Source organism: Somniosus microcephalus, chromosome 13, assembly GCF_052327205.1.
Source record: "Somniosus microcephalus isolate GS21.2 chromosome 13, FLI_Smic_1.0, whole genome shotgun sequence".
In the NCBI taxonomy this organism is placed as follows: domain Eukaryota; kingdom Metazoa; phylum Chordata; class Chondrichthyes; order Squaliformes; family Somniosidae; genus Somniosus; species Somniosus microcephalus.
In genome coordinates, this window is record NC_140999.1 from 174463642 (window position 1) to 174477352 (window position 13711).

Consider the following 13711-nt stretch of genomic DNA (forward strand, 5'->3'; position numbering starts at 1 on the left):
GGCTGTGTCATTCTGTGATTCTGATTCCAGGGGTCGGACTCACAGGGTAAAGAAAATATATGGGTGTTTCATGGTACGTGTGGCCTTATGGTGGTTGTAGTTGTTATATTGTAGCTGACAAAGCACTACACCACCAGATGACCTATTTGAGATGATGCAGATGAATTGGAATGAGATTCCGTTGCTCTTTACTACAATTTGTATGCTAAACATATGCTGCTGTGGAGTGAGCATTCAGCATAAAGCTCACAGTGTAACATGAAAAGAAATATTGCAGTGTTATGAACCTGTACTGCTGAGGTAGGGTTAAAAAAAGCACATACAGGAAACTTTTTTTTATCCGGCACGGACGGGACCGACGTGGTGCCGATTCATCAAAAATTCCGGATAACCGAACGCTATAGTAAAAGATACGGAGCTGAGAGCTCCGTATAAAGCAACAAACCCAACTGCTTCAAAACAATGGCCACAAGTTGCAAGCGTCTCTGTAGCTTAGCAACAGCTGCAGCCACACCCTTGCACAGCAACACATGGAGGAAGGCAAGTAATAAAAGTTACCTGAACCTACTCCTGAATTTTGCCGGTTAACCGAGATTTTCGGTTATTTAGGTGCCGGTAAATCGAAAGTTTCCTGTATTAATACCAGTCCTGCTAAACATATGTCTGGCTTTTAATACTCAACTATATCTCTCCTACATTTATGTCCGTTTCCTGTTTCTTATGCTGCAAGGGTGGGACAGTCTATATTCCAGCCTTCTCCACAGTTGCACTGAATGCCACAGTGATGACTTGATTGGACATGTGCTCCTGTGGTGTAGGACCAATTCTGCATGCTCCTCTTCCCCCCCACTTGAACTGATAACATGTCAGCATGGGCTTGAATTCAAATGTATCATGACCTGGCTGGGAACATATCATTCCATCCCTCTACGGTTACTCTGTTGACTCAGCTGTTAATAGTAATCTAACCTATGGGCTCAATACACGATATTAATGCTTACAAGTTCTATGCAATCTATAAATGTCACGCACATTTTGCCCTCCAGAACAGGCCCTATTAAATGTTTAATTTTTAAACCAAACTTTATTTGCAATTGATTAACAGTGTGGAAAGGAGTGAAAATGTCTCGGCTCTTAAAAGTCAAAGATTATATTACCCAAGTAATAAAGTCGTCTATTTTCCAAACTATTCCAACAGATGCAACGTTTATGAGCTAAAAATCAGCTGAATTTTATTTGTCCTGACTTAAGCCAGCTTTTCTGGAGCAGCTCACCAAAGATGTGCCTGGGGAGCTGTATATCAGACGCAATGCTGAATGACATTTGGCCTATAATTGACTAATGCTCAGCAAATACCCGATAGGAGGCATTTTTGGCTTATATCTCTTAGTTGAAGTAAGTATGACAAGTTGAGTACAATTTGACCTATAATTGACTTTTACTGTCAGACAGGTATCCTACAGCAGACTTTTTAAAGTTATATGCTTTCAAATATAAAGAACATAGCGAATCAGAACCTTGCCATTTTTATTCTACAAAGGCACCTAACCCAGAATCAATCTGGCCAGACCAGTATGTGACTTGATTTAAAAGATTATATTATACTAGCTGTGAGAAGTCTTTCACTCGCATCAATGCAAAACCAACACAAAGAATTTTACCTGCATGTTACCAATGCTCTATGCTGTTTCAATACACCAGATTAAAATGGATTGCAAGTTCAAAGAATTTACTCAATGGGATACTAAAGTACAAATGCTCAAGGCCTTTGTCTGAATTTCCTCCCTGTACTATTTTCACAAATGTGTTAACCCAATTAGTTTAGACAAGTTAACACTTCCATTAAAATGATGAAGAGATAAATTTCAGACATATATATCCCACCGCATAATTTCAGGGCATCAGTTTATACTTATCAATCAGCTATAATATATTAAAATTCTTGGGACTTCCTATTTGACAGGTCTATTTCTTGCTGTCGTGATTTAGTCGTGTTTTTGTGATATTTGTGGTACTTTAACGGTTTTCAAGCGCAGGGAGCTAATACTTTATTATGATAGCAAAATACTGCGGATGCTGGAAATCCGAAATAACAACAGAAAACGCTGGAAAATCTCAGCAGGCCAGGCAACATCCATGGAGAGAGAAGCAGAGTTAACATTTCAGGTCGCGACCCTTTCGTCAGAATGGTTCTGTTGTACTTTATCATGTTGTCTACTGGAAAGCTCCTTCAACTCACCTTCTGAAAGCAAAGCAGATATAAGTGCAATAAAAGTGCAGTACACAGTCTGGTAAAGCTCAGTTTATTCAATTGGAAATATGAATGGGGGCTTAAAGTGTAGTACATTAATAATGATCAGTCTAAATACTGTCTCAAGTCTCAAGTGTAACCGTAATATCTGCTTCTAGGTAAGTAATAACATTGTAATGTCTGCCATTTATTCCTCCCACCACTGGTGACACTGTGGTGTGAGTTGAGCAGGTCGACCCATTATTTTGTGTATCAGAGGCCTGTGGTCCTGAGAATTAGCAATATTGAGATCTGATTGTGCTTTCTTACTGCATAACCACTGAACGCAGACCTGCATGCACGGTTTACTTTTCTAGTGAGGCCACAAGCTTTCGACCCCAGCCCCTTCACTAAAAGAAAAGACTTGCATTTATCTAGCGCCTGTCGTGACCCGAGGGCGTCCCAAAGTGCTTTACAGTCAATGATGTACTTTCGAAGTGTAGTCACCGTTGTAATGTAGGAAACATCCCTCTGGCCACGCTGTCTCCTGGAACTGGCGACCTCGCAACCTCTTGCACTTTTCACCACCCAGGCTCTCTGCCTGAGCCCCCAACGGTTTCATTATGTATCCCATCATGACGCTGGCAATTTAATTTTTTTTTAAATGAGACACACTCCCAGTTGTCCCTGTCTCTGCTTATTAAATCTCTCCAAGCTCTGGCCATTGTGGCCCCAATAAAATGTTATTGAAAGAAGAAATCTCTCTGGCTCTGGCCGGGCACTGAGCACTCCTCCCCCCACACCTTGCAACAGCTTCATTTCGGACTCACGGTAGGCAATGCCATAAACGGTCTGATTATATCTGAAACAAATCACGATTTTTAAACTAAACATTGAACGAAAGTGGACAAATTGACATATTAGATTGCATATATACAAGAGACACCTTTTCACCACTGTTCCAAAGCCCAGAAATAACAGATATAGAAAAATATACTTGATTATTTTCAGCAGATAAGGCTTCATGTGGATGTTCTCTGGCCCCTACAATGAAGGAATTGCTAAATATCACTCTGCCAATTTAATAGTGGTTTAATGTTGATGGTGTTCAATGGGCCACACGTCAGACGTATTTGGAGCACATCTCCACAGTTACTGCTCTAATGAGAGTTAGCTGTAGCCTCAAGTTCAGAAAATCACCCTAGTTTAATTAGATAACTGCGTTTGAAAAGTAGAGGACCTGGAAATATTTTAATGGATAAAGTTTCTATATCAACTCTGGATCATGTTTCATGCATCTGAATTTCAACGTTTATTTAGTGGGTACAATTTCACACCAGCAGGTCTTGTAAGCATGTGATGATGATAGAAATAAATAAATAATCATTCTAACTTCCTTCTATGTGTCACCAGCACAAATATTGTTGTAGGTAACTGGATCCACATATTAGACTGAGTTACATCGTACTAGGACTCATTAGATCTTTAACTGAAATTACAGGACAAAAAGAAACCTTAAACGTTAGCACAGCAAGATTTGAGCATTAACCTCGATCAGGAAGATATTGAAAGACTGATCATTCTAAAATTAGATCACCACATAGAGTACTTTCCATAATGATATAGGAGATTTTAATTCTCTGTGGAGTTAAAATTGAGGTGATCGACATATCAAGCTGTTCCTGCACCACTGCCATTTTAACTCGGGCCTTCCAGTGGGTGGCCCAGTAGGGTCGCCAAGTCCAGTTGAGTATATTCCTGGCGGTTTCATCGCTTGACTTCCTGCCTACATCCATTCAAACAGCCTGTTTTCCCATTTCTAGTATTTTTACAATAAATAAATAAAAGTGTTCAAAGAAAGTGACTAAAACACACAAGTTTTTTTTAATGCTCCTCTGATTTTCTCTCTGGTTGCTCGCAACAGTGTCCAGGAGATTAATCTTTAATTCTTGGGGACTCCAGGACAATCCTGGAGGGTTGGCGACCCAATGGCCCAGGCACTCACCTGAATCAGGTGTGAGGTCTCATTACTCTACATAAATTGGGGTTATATGACGTACAAAAGACCCTGATGCAGTTTTGAGGCCCCAGAAAGATAATTCTAAGATTATTTTTTGTTGGACCAGTAGGAGCGGGAGAAAGAATAATATGGGCTGCTCCTACTCCAGGCTCTCTCCCCTCCCCCTCTTTATAATCAGCACCCCACCCGCCCCCGCACCAGCACTCCGACCTGCCTGCCTGCCTCCCGGCTGGGTCAGCCTCTGCTCCACCCGATATTGGGCCAGCCCGAAGCCCAGCAGCTCCAGCCGTCATGCAGCTCACCAGCAGCATGGTAATGAGGCTGTGACCTCGAAATGGACTGGGCCTCCCACCTGAAGGATTGGGCGGCAATTTCCCAGCTCCGTCGGCCGGCTGTCCGATAGTTCAAATTGCCCCTAATAGGTCAAATGTTGCATTACCGATGTTACTCCAACATCACTAAAAAAAAACAGGTTATCTGGGCATTATCTCAGTGCTGTTTGTGGGATCCTGCTGTGCACAAGTTGGTTGCCGTGCTTCCTATATTACAACAGTGACGGCACTTCAAAAGTACTGGCTGTGAAGCGCTTTGAGACGTCATGAGGTCGTGAATGGCACTATATAAATGCAAGTTAATTCTTTGCTCTATTTTAAATGCGATTCAATAGTGTTTATTATATTTTTTTTAAACAATGAGACAGCAATCTTTATTTCATAATAAATATAAGTGCTCCCTTGTAGTTTTTTCTTTATTCCCTCGGAGTCACACAATTAAATTTATTGTGGTGTCAGCTGCTGGGAAACCAGTTTTGCACTGTAAAAACACAAGTCAATTTTTCACTACCTACATTAAGCCCACAAAGCATTGAGCAGTGAGTTATATACCAGTGTAATTTTATATCATGTAAGCAATAAAGCATATTTAAAACTATTTTTAATTATAGCGATCCACTCCTTTTAGTTTATTGCAATGTGAATTGTATTTGCATTGTACAGTATCATATCATCCAAAATAAAGTCAGAATTTTCTCGGCCTTGCTTAGCAATTAAAGCAGCAAGGCAGTTTCAAAACGCAGCTTCTTTTAATCTATGCAACAACCAACAAAGTAAGCCACCTCTCAAATTTCTTCATCCTTGCCCTTTCAAGTTAGTGAGGTGGGATGTTTTTCTACAATTAAAGGCGCTGTACAAATGGAAGTTGTTGTTGTTGTTGAACAGGTAGGTACATCTGCCCATCAGCAGCATGGCACCTTATTGACCTTGCTACTGTGTCGTTTACTCATTTGCCGCATTCGCCGTCTTAACACATTTGCTTTCTCTTTGAGCAGTGAACTCCCTAGATGGCACCAGGTAGGATCGGGAAGCTGCCCCAGCACACCGGTATCCATCAGGCGCTCCGGACACCTGAAAGGTACCAAAATACTCACTTCAGGAGAATCAGATCGGGAGAGTCAGGAGGGAGCAGTTGGTGATGCACTGGGCACATGTGGGGAGAGTAGCTGGAGGGGCAGCTGATGAGTATCAAGAAGAGGATGAGGTTCAGATGTGTAGCCATTGCTGGTTCCACTGATTCATACCTTACAGGTGTTGCATACAGAGCTTGACGTAAGAAAACTACTAGGCACTTGGTCTGAGTATTAAACAAGGCTTTAATCAACTGTTTTTTAACATGGAGATCTAGTTGTGTCCTTCACTAGTTCCTGTTAAAGAATGTCCTGCACAAGCTGGGCCCATGCCCGAGTATTTATACTCTCCCTGGACAGCGCCACCAGCAGTCCGCCCAGTATTATTACATAAGTCATTTTCACATGAATGACAAGATTCATATCAGAGCTCATCTGACTAAGCAGTAGAAGATCTCTGAGAATCTCCAGCGCTGTCCCAATTTCTGTACAGGGATGCACAAGGTTTAAGAAACCTGTAGATCACTGTGGAGTAACAAGTTCAGGGTGACCTGCAGGAGAATCCCCAAGACAGAGGGCACAAATGCAGGTCCAGTTTTGCTGCTGGTACTTCAGTTGCTGGTTCTCCTGTTTTTAGGAAGTTATCACTGCTGGCCTTAAAGACCCTGATGTTGGGCTTCATACTTCTCAGTGGCAGCCAATCGGCTGAGTGGTGAACATAGTTCCTTGGCTAATTGCAGGTGGGCTGCAGACACTTGAGGTGCAAGTACAAATGTGTTTCTTCCCTCTACTGGAACTCTTCATTCTCCCTCAAATCCAGGAAAGCCATTGGCAAACCCAATTGAATACCCATGCTGAGCAGCATGGTTGTAACTAGGTTGGCAGCTTGTGCTGACAAGAACACTGTAGCAGGACGTCTGTACAGAAAGAGTCTTGCACCGCAGGGAATAGTGGAAGCAAATATTACACAAGGAATTGTGCAAATGGCTAATGAAATAAAGCTGAACTACTGCTCAACCAAAGGTAGTCTGCCTCAGCTGTAGGAGAGGTTCTTTTCAAGTGCTCATTTGTGTCTGGCGACTTGTGTGAATCCAGCAATGTGGGCAAATCCCAGTGCTCTTTCTTGCTATTGGTCAGCCACCATAGGGAAACTAATGAACCATTGTTGCCTCTCAAACATTGCATCGGTGACCTGCCGGATGACCGTGTGTACAGCAAACTGACTGACTGATGTTGCTTCTGTCTTCAGAAGCAGTTTTGGGAGGAGCCAGAGGCAGACAAGCTTAGAGCCACAGTGACCTTCACTGGAACAGGCAGTGCAGTCCATACCCTGGTGCTGAGCTCCAATTCTCACTCCAACAAGTGGCACTGGTAAGTGACTGTCTCCCTGTTGAAACACAACTGCCTTACACACTGTTCCTCTGTGAGGTTCAGGTGTGACGTTCTGATTAAGGAACATAAGGAACATAAGAAATAGGAGCAGGAGTAGGCCATTCAGACCTTCGAGCCTGCTCCGCCATTCAATAAGATCATGGCTGATCATTGACCTCAACTCCACTTTCCCACCCGATCTCCATATCCCTTGATTCTCTTCGTATCCAAAAATCTATCGACCTCTGTCTTGAATATACTCAACGACTGAGCCTCCACAGCCCTTTGGGGTAGAGAATTCCAAAGATTCACAACCCTCTGAGTGAAGAAATTTCCCCCCATCTCAGTCTTAAATGGCCTACCCTTATTCTGAGACTGTGGCCCCTAGTTGTAGACTCCCCAGCATCTAACCTGTCAAGCTCTATATTTTGAAGACCCGCATGCTGTAACGCCTCCTGAGCCCTCTTCTTGCAGCCTTTTTGCACCATCATAAAGTTTTCTTTTATTATTTTGTATGACTGAAAGTTCTTTGGCCTAGAAATTAGGTATGGCCCCGCCAGCTCAGTTGCACCCAAAAGTTTGCGCAGCGCCCGGAGCCCGTTGCGCCCGCCAGAAATTCACTTTTAGCGCCCCAAGTCGGAACCGGGCGCTGTTCCAGGGTGTGCCCGCCTCCGCTTGGGGCGCTGAAAGTGAATTTCAGCGCTCCAGCTGCCGCTGCGCCACCCGATGCGGTGCGGCAGGCTGGGGTACTGCAGGCCTCCTCCTTCTCTTAAGGAGGAGCTGCCTGCAGCCGTGAGGGCGCCGCTGGATTCTGCCGGCAAATGAGCCCGGCACCACGGAGAAGTGCCGGGCTCGCGGGAATCAGCCACCAATGCCGCGGGGGGGGTGGTGTAGGAGGCCGGGGAGGGAGGTGCGGGCAGGCGGCCGCCGAAAAAGCGGCCGGCCGCACCTCCACCTTTATGCGCCCCACTAACGCTGCATGAAGGCCGTGTTTCACGAACGTTGTTTGTGGCCGCTGCGGAAGAGGCGGCTGCAACTGAATATGGGCGTCGGGCCGGCATCGGGGCGGAACCGGGGCGCTGCGCACACCGATGACGTCATCGGTGCCGGCGCAGCGCTACCGGCTACCGCCGCCATTAAGGCTGCACTCAATTTTCGCACTACCAACCCCGCCGGCGCAGAAGACCTATTTAGGCGCTAAGTGGGCGCAAGGCCCACTGAATTTCTAGGCCTTTGAGTTTAACTATGAGAATTATCCCCTTAAAGTAATGAGCACTTTTCTACATTTCTCTCCTTTCCAGGATCAAAGTCCTTTCAGTTCTAAATTTACTACTGAATACAGATTTGTTTTGAGCTACAGGAATAGAAAGACTTAAATATATATAGCGCCTTTCACAACCACTGTGCATCCCAAAGCACTTTACAGCCAATGTACTTTTCAAAGTGTAGTCACCGTTGTAATTTAGGAAACACGGCAGCCAATTTGTGCACAACAAACAGCGATGTGATAATGACCAGATAATCTGTTTTAGTGATGTTGATTGAGGGATAAATATTGGCCAGGACACTGGAGATAACTGGAGATTAGGCAGTCTGCAGCCTTCCGGTCTCAATATCGAGTTCAACAATTTCAGATCATAACCTCGGCCCCTATTTCATTTTCACTTATATTTTTCCACTCCTTTCCTTTCCCCCCCCCCTTTCCTTTTGTTTCTCTCTCACACCTGGCAGCTATCTTTTGCCCTGCCAGTACACTTTACACCTAATCACAGCCTATTACCATCTCGTCTAGCTTCTAATCTCTTTTACTTCTTTTGGTTCTTTTATTCTTTTGTCCGATCGCAGCCCTGCCTTCGATCCAGTTCCTTTTCTCTCCAGTTTTGAAGAAGGGTCAAACCCGAAACGTCAACTCAAATTTCTCTCCACGGATGTTGCCTGACTTGCTGAGTTTTTCCAGCATTTTCTGTTGTTATACTGGAGATAACTCCTCTGCTCTTCTTCAATCTAGTGCCATGGGATCTTTTACATCCACCTGAGAGAGCAGACGGGGCCTCAGTTTAACATCTCATCCAAAAGACAGCACCTCCGACAGCATAGCACTCCCTCAGCACTGCACTGGAGTGTCAGCCTAGGATTTTGTGCTCAAGTCCCTGGAGTGAGGCTTAAACCACACAACCTTCTGATTCAGAGTGCTACCAACTAAGCCACAGCTGAATAGGCATAAATTCAATGTGAACATTGTAGCATAATGAGGAATTTGCATACACTGAGAAGAAATCCTGGAAGACACACCATCAGGTACAGCCGTGGTTATGCTCTCTAAAAGTCCCAGCATATAATGCTTATATGCCCAGGGGTCTCTGGAGTACTATTCCAGTTATCAAAAGCTAGTGGGTGTTTCTTTAATGCCTTCATGCCATCCTTTCTTAGTGTTACTCAGAGCAAACCATAGGAAAACCACTCGACAACTAAAGATGTAAAGAAAAACTGAGGTGTTCATTAACTGTTGCAGAATTCAACTTTGTTTTGTACAGTGGTGCCTTATCCATAGAAGCGAATTTATTTATCAGCTCTTAAACATTTTAGGAACTGTTAATCAGTAATCCAGTTTTTTAGGCGACTGTGACCTAGGAATTAAAGTTGGCGATGAAGGTGTTTGACATTCCTCTGTCCACTATTTTATCACAGTCATTAACCCATTTATTTTAAATGGGCTAATACTTCCATCAAATTAGCGAAGGAACGACATACAAACATAATAATGCCAACTGTAATTTCAAAGCTTATATCCTTGTTTTATAATCACCTTTGATAAATCAGACAAACACTGATACAGGATAGTTAACACTTTACTTGCCAAAATATCTTAAATTCCAAGAGCATGTTTCATTCATTGCTATTTTTAGCCCGCATTCCAGCAGGGTTGCCCATATCTCAGTTAAACACAAATGTAAACATAATAGGTTGAAGTGGGTGAGGCCGCTGTCAGGGACTTTCACGCATTTCATTGACATCAGGGGTTGAGAATCGCTAGTACAATGCCATTTGGCAAACTTCAAAAGGTGCCTTCACTAACATTGTACTCAGTGAAGTGCTGCTTGTTCCAGGTGGGGACTTTATCACATTCATGTTAGAACTGCACTTGTGCAAGGTGAGTAAGTAGCTCACCTTTATAGTTTATATATATAGTTTCCTACATTACAACAGTAACTACACTTCAAAAGTACTTCATTGGCTGTGAAGCGATTTGGTTCATGAAAAGCGTTACATTAATGCAAGTCTTCCTTTCTTTCTTTATAGTCTATAAAAATATTAGTGGTCTTTTGTTAAGAACCCAACAGCTGGGATACAAGCACGGGATTGGTATGGAAAGCTGCGCAGAAGGTTGCCTCATAACCAAGAGATCTATGGATTAACTAAGGTTATTTATTCCTCTATGATTATAGTGCAAAGGAAATGTGAAAATGTTTGAAAAGCCCAGTATATTAAGAGCAACAGAAACAATGTTTTGAATGTAATTGTTTTCACAGGGACTAAACGAACAGTTTTGAAAGTGTTGCCCATTTTATTAAACAGAAAATGATGCAATTAATGTTAAGGCAAAAGACCTAAGTCAGTGTCTGCAAAACTTCCACATTAGAGGTTAAAAGTTACAGCAGTTTTGTAACTATATACTGTAGGGTTATTATACTTGTAACAAAATGATGCCAAAAATGTCTGTTGCCATTTCAGAGCTCCACAGTTGTCACAGTACACTGGTTTAGACTAGCTTAAATTCAGCTGCAATGGGATTCTGGTGGATTCAATTTCCAATAGTTAAATATAACTAACAATACAGAGTGTGCACAGGAACGCAGTTTATACCTCAGACAAAAAATGAAGCCCATGTAATTGTTTTTACAGGAATGCTTAGAGACAACGTGAGGCCTGTGGTCTGACATATCTAATCGTATAGCATTGGGCACCTAAACCCACAAGGTCACAAGCTGACATTTGAGCATGCCTACCCTGCTTTGCTGAGTTCAGGCACTTCTCTTCTGGCCTGATAGCAGGAGGATTGCACGACAGTAGAGCTCTTCATCTCCAGGGAGAGGGAATACTGTCAGCAGCTGTCCTCACATCTCCCTGAAGAAACATATCTTACTGATCAGAAGTGTGACATGGGCAAAAATAGATTTGTAGCTCAGACTGAATTGTTTTCATTGCTAAAGATGGGGATGAGAAACAGCAAAGAGGAAAACGTAAATAAAAGGGGCGAAAAGCACTAGTTCTTGGGGTCTGTATGACCTTTGTCCTTTGCTCCCAACATCCCCAGCAATCAGCTGGTTGGAGTAAAGCAAATCCAACAGGCATATTTTCTTCTGTAAGCTAAAGTTAACAAATAAACAATGTGAGTGAGGAGTAGGCCAGCTTGGTAGAAAATGCTAATGTACTATTTATATGTAACTCCAGCCTATATATTTCTACATATCCAAAAAATAAACTAACAAACATTTGTAAAGAATGAGTAAAACATCAGTTTTTCTTCTTAAAACTTTGTCAAGATCAATAATGAAGAACTCTTACCACATCAATAACTGCACAGTTAGACCTGGAAAGACATCAAGCAGGACCACAGCAGTGGCAGAAGTGAATAGTACATGTTCATTCAATGGGTGGATTCTATTGTCCTGAATGAACCTTCCAGGACTTTGGTTTCTCTTACAATTAGAGAGAAGTTTTAAACCTATCTGCCCGGTGGATATAGGGCAGTTGGGCAGTTAAACTCGCCCTGGTTACTTAGCTGCTCTGAAGATGGCAGGAGCTGACAGTTCCCAATTTTAACCTGCTCAATTGAGCCTGCCCAAAGCTGGCGGGGTTCTATTTTACATATGCGTGTTAGGTCCCGGAGACGTCTGAAATTTTAACTTGGCAGCTGGAGCGGGAAGCCACAGTGAGTTCCCTGCCAGGTGAAGACAGTGGGGAAAAGAATCGACGCCAGAAGAGGCTCAAAGAGGTACATTTTTAAAACTTTTTTTTACTTTCCTTCTAGGGCCAGGAGGAGCAAGAGTGTTCTTCGGGTCCCCACAGGGAAAGCTTAGGCTTCCCCCAGCCACGAACTCACATCCCCCCCCTCCCCATTCAAGACCCATACAGGATTGCCCCAGAAACTAAGCCCGCCACCTACCTGGTCTCGGCGGGAGGCCTCCGTGCCACACGATTTTCCGCTGCTTCCCGGCTGGAATAGGTAGGATGTTGGCCAGCTGGATTAAAGTGATACCTGGAGTTAAAATACCCCAGCAAGTGAATTTCTAACTCACCTGCCAAAAACTGGCCCAGTCTTAAAAACTCGGGCCTTCAGCGTCCATCTTCGGTGCTACTTTAAACTGTGTACTGATGGTTTTGTTTATGTGACAATACCCTGTTAACTTACAGTATGCATGTACATGCAAGTACTTTGCAAGGCTGTTATTCTTTTAAATATTTGTGGAAATTGTATGGGATCAGACATGGTATAAGTACAGAAAGAAGAAAAGACTTGCATTTATATAGCACCTTTCATGACCTCAGGATGTCCCAAAGTGCTTTACAGCCAATAAATGTAAGAAGTCACACAACACTATAACCTGGTGTTGTGTGACTTCTTACATTTGTCCACCCCAGTCCAACACCGGCATCTCCACACCATTACAGCCAATAGTCATTGGTGTAATGTAGGAAACGCTGCAGCCAATTTGCATACAGCAAACTCCCACAAACAACAATGTGATAATGACCAGATAATCTGTTTTGTTAAGTGATGTTTGTTAAAGGATAAAGGTTGGCTAGGACACCGGGAATAACTCCCCTGCTCTTTTTCAATCTCGTACCATGGGGTATTTTACGCCCACCTGAGAGAGCAGATGGGGCCTCGGTTTAATGTCTCATCTGAAAGACGGCCCCTCCGACCGTGTCAGCCTAGATTTTGTGCTCAAATGGTCCTTGAATCCACAACCTTATGACTGCAGAGGCACGAATGACACTGTAAGTGTTTAAAGGACCGAAGAGAAGACAAGGAAATAAAAATTCCTGCTAGCTTAATAATGAAAGAATAGCAGAGAACTGGAGAGACATCAGTAACATGCTATTATACTCAGGATCAGGTGCCAACCATCACATGCCATGCTTATTGGTATCTTTGCTGGTTTTAATTCTGTTTATCGGATATTTCACATTACTGCTTTTGTTTAGCGGTTTCTCTCAATGGTTTAAATGTGTTTTAAAAATTACCAAAGATCACTACCACCAGTCAGTTTATCTTTCAGATTCCACATTGTTCCCACCATTCACGCCCTACGCAGAGGACAGACAAGGTTTCGGCACTGACAGTGTGTGCGTGTCTATGTGTGGCTGATTAGTGACAAAAAAATGTCACGCCTAGAATTTGCCCAGTGCAGAGTTGCTGACTGGTGTAGCTCAGCATATACACCAAGGTGTGCCCTATGTTGGATTCTCCAGACCAGTCTGTCTGAGGTTCAGGTTATGTATGTTATGAGGGCTCTGATTTTTATCCTTGATTTGTATTATTTCTCATTGTCTGCAAATATTATAAAGTCTCCCTGTCTCCTCTACCACAATTTTCTCAGCACTAATGATGAATCATTTGGGGTACAGTTCCACAAGTGTCAACAGCCTTCCAGTGCCTCACCATCATTCTTTATAGGTGAGC

General features: G+C 43.1%; 1 long non-coding RNA gene across 1 annotated transcript; it reads right to left on the minus strand.

The window, feature by feature from the left end:
• Positions 1 to 259: 259 nt before the first annotated feature.
• On the minus strand, positions 260 to 11864 carry LOC147108790 (uncharacterized). Its single transcript, XR_015080653.1, has 3 exons — positions 11590 to 11864; positions 11031 to 11148; positions 260 to 2242 (listed from the first exon to the last, which is right to left on the minus strand). It is a non-coding gene; the product is annotated as an uncharacterized LOC147108790 (long non-coding RNA).
• Positions 11865 to 13711: the final 1847 nt, after the last annotated feature.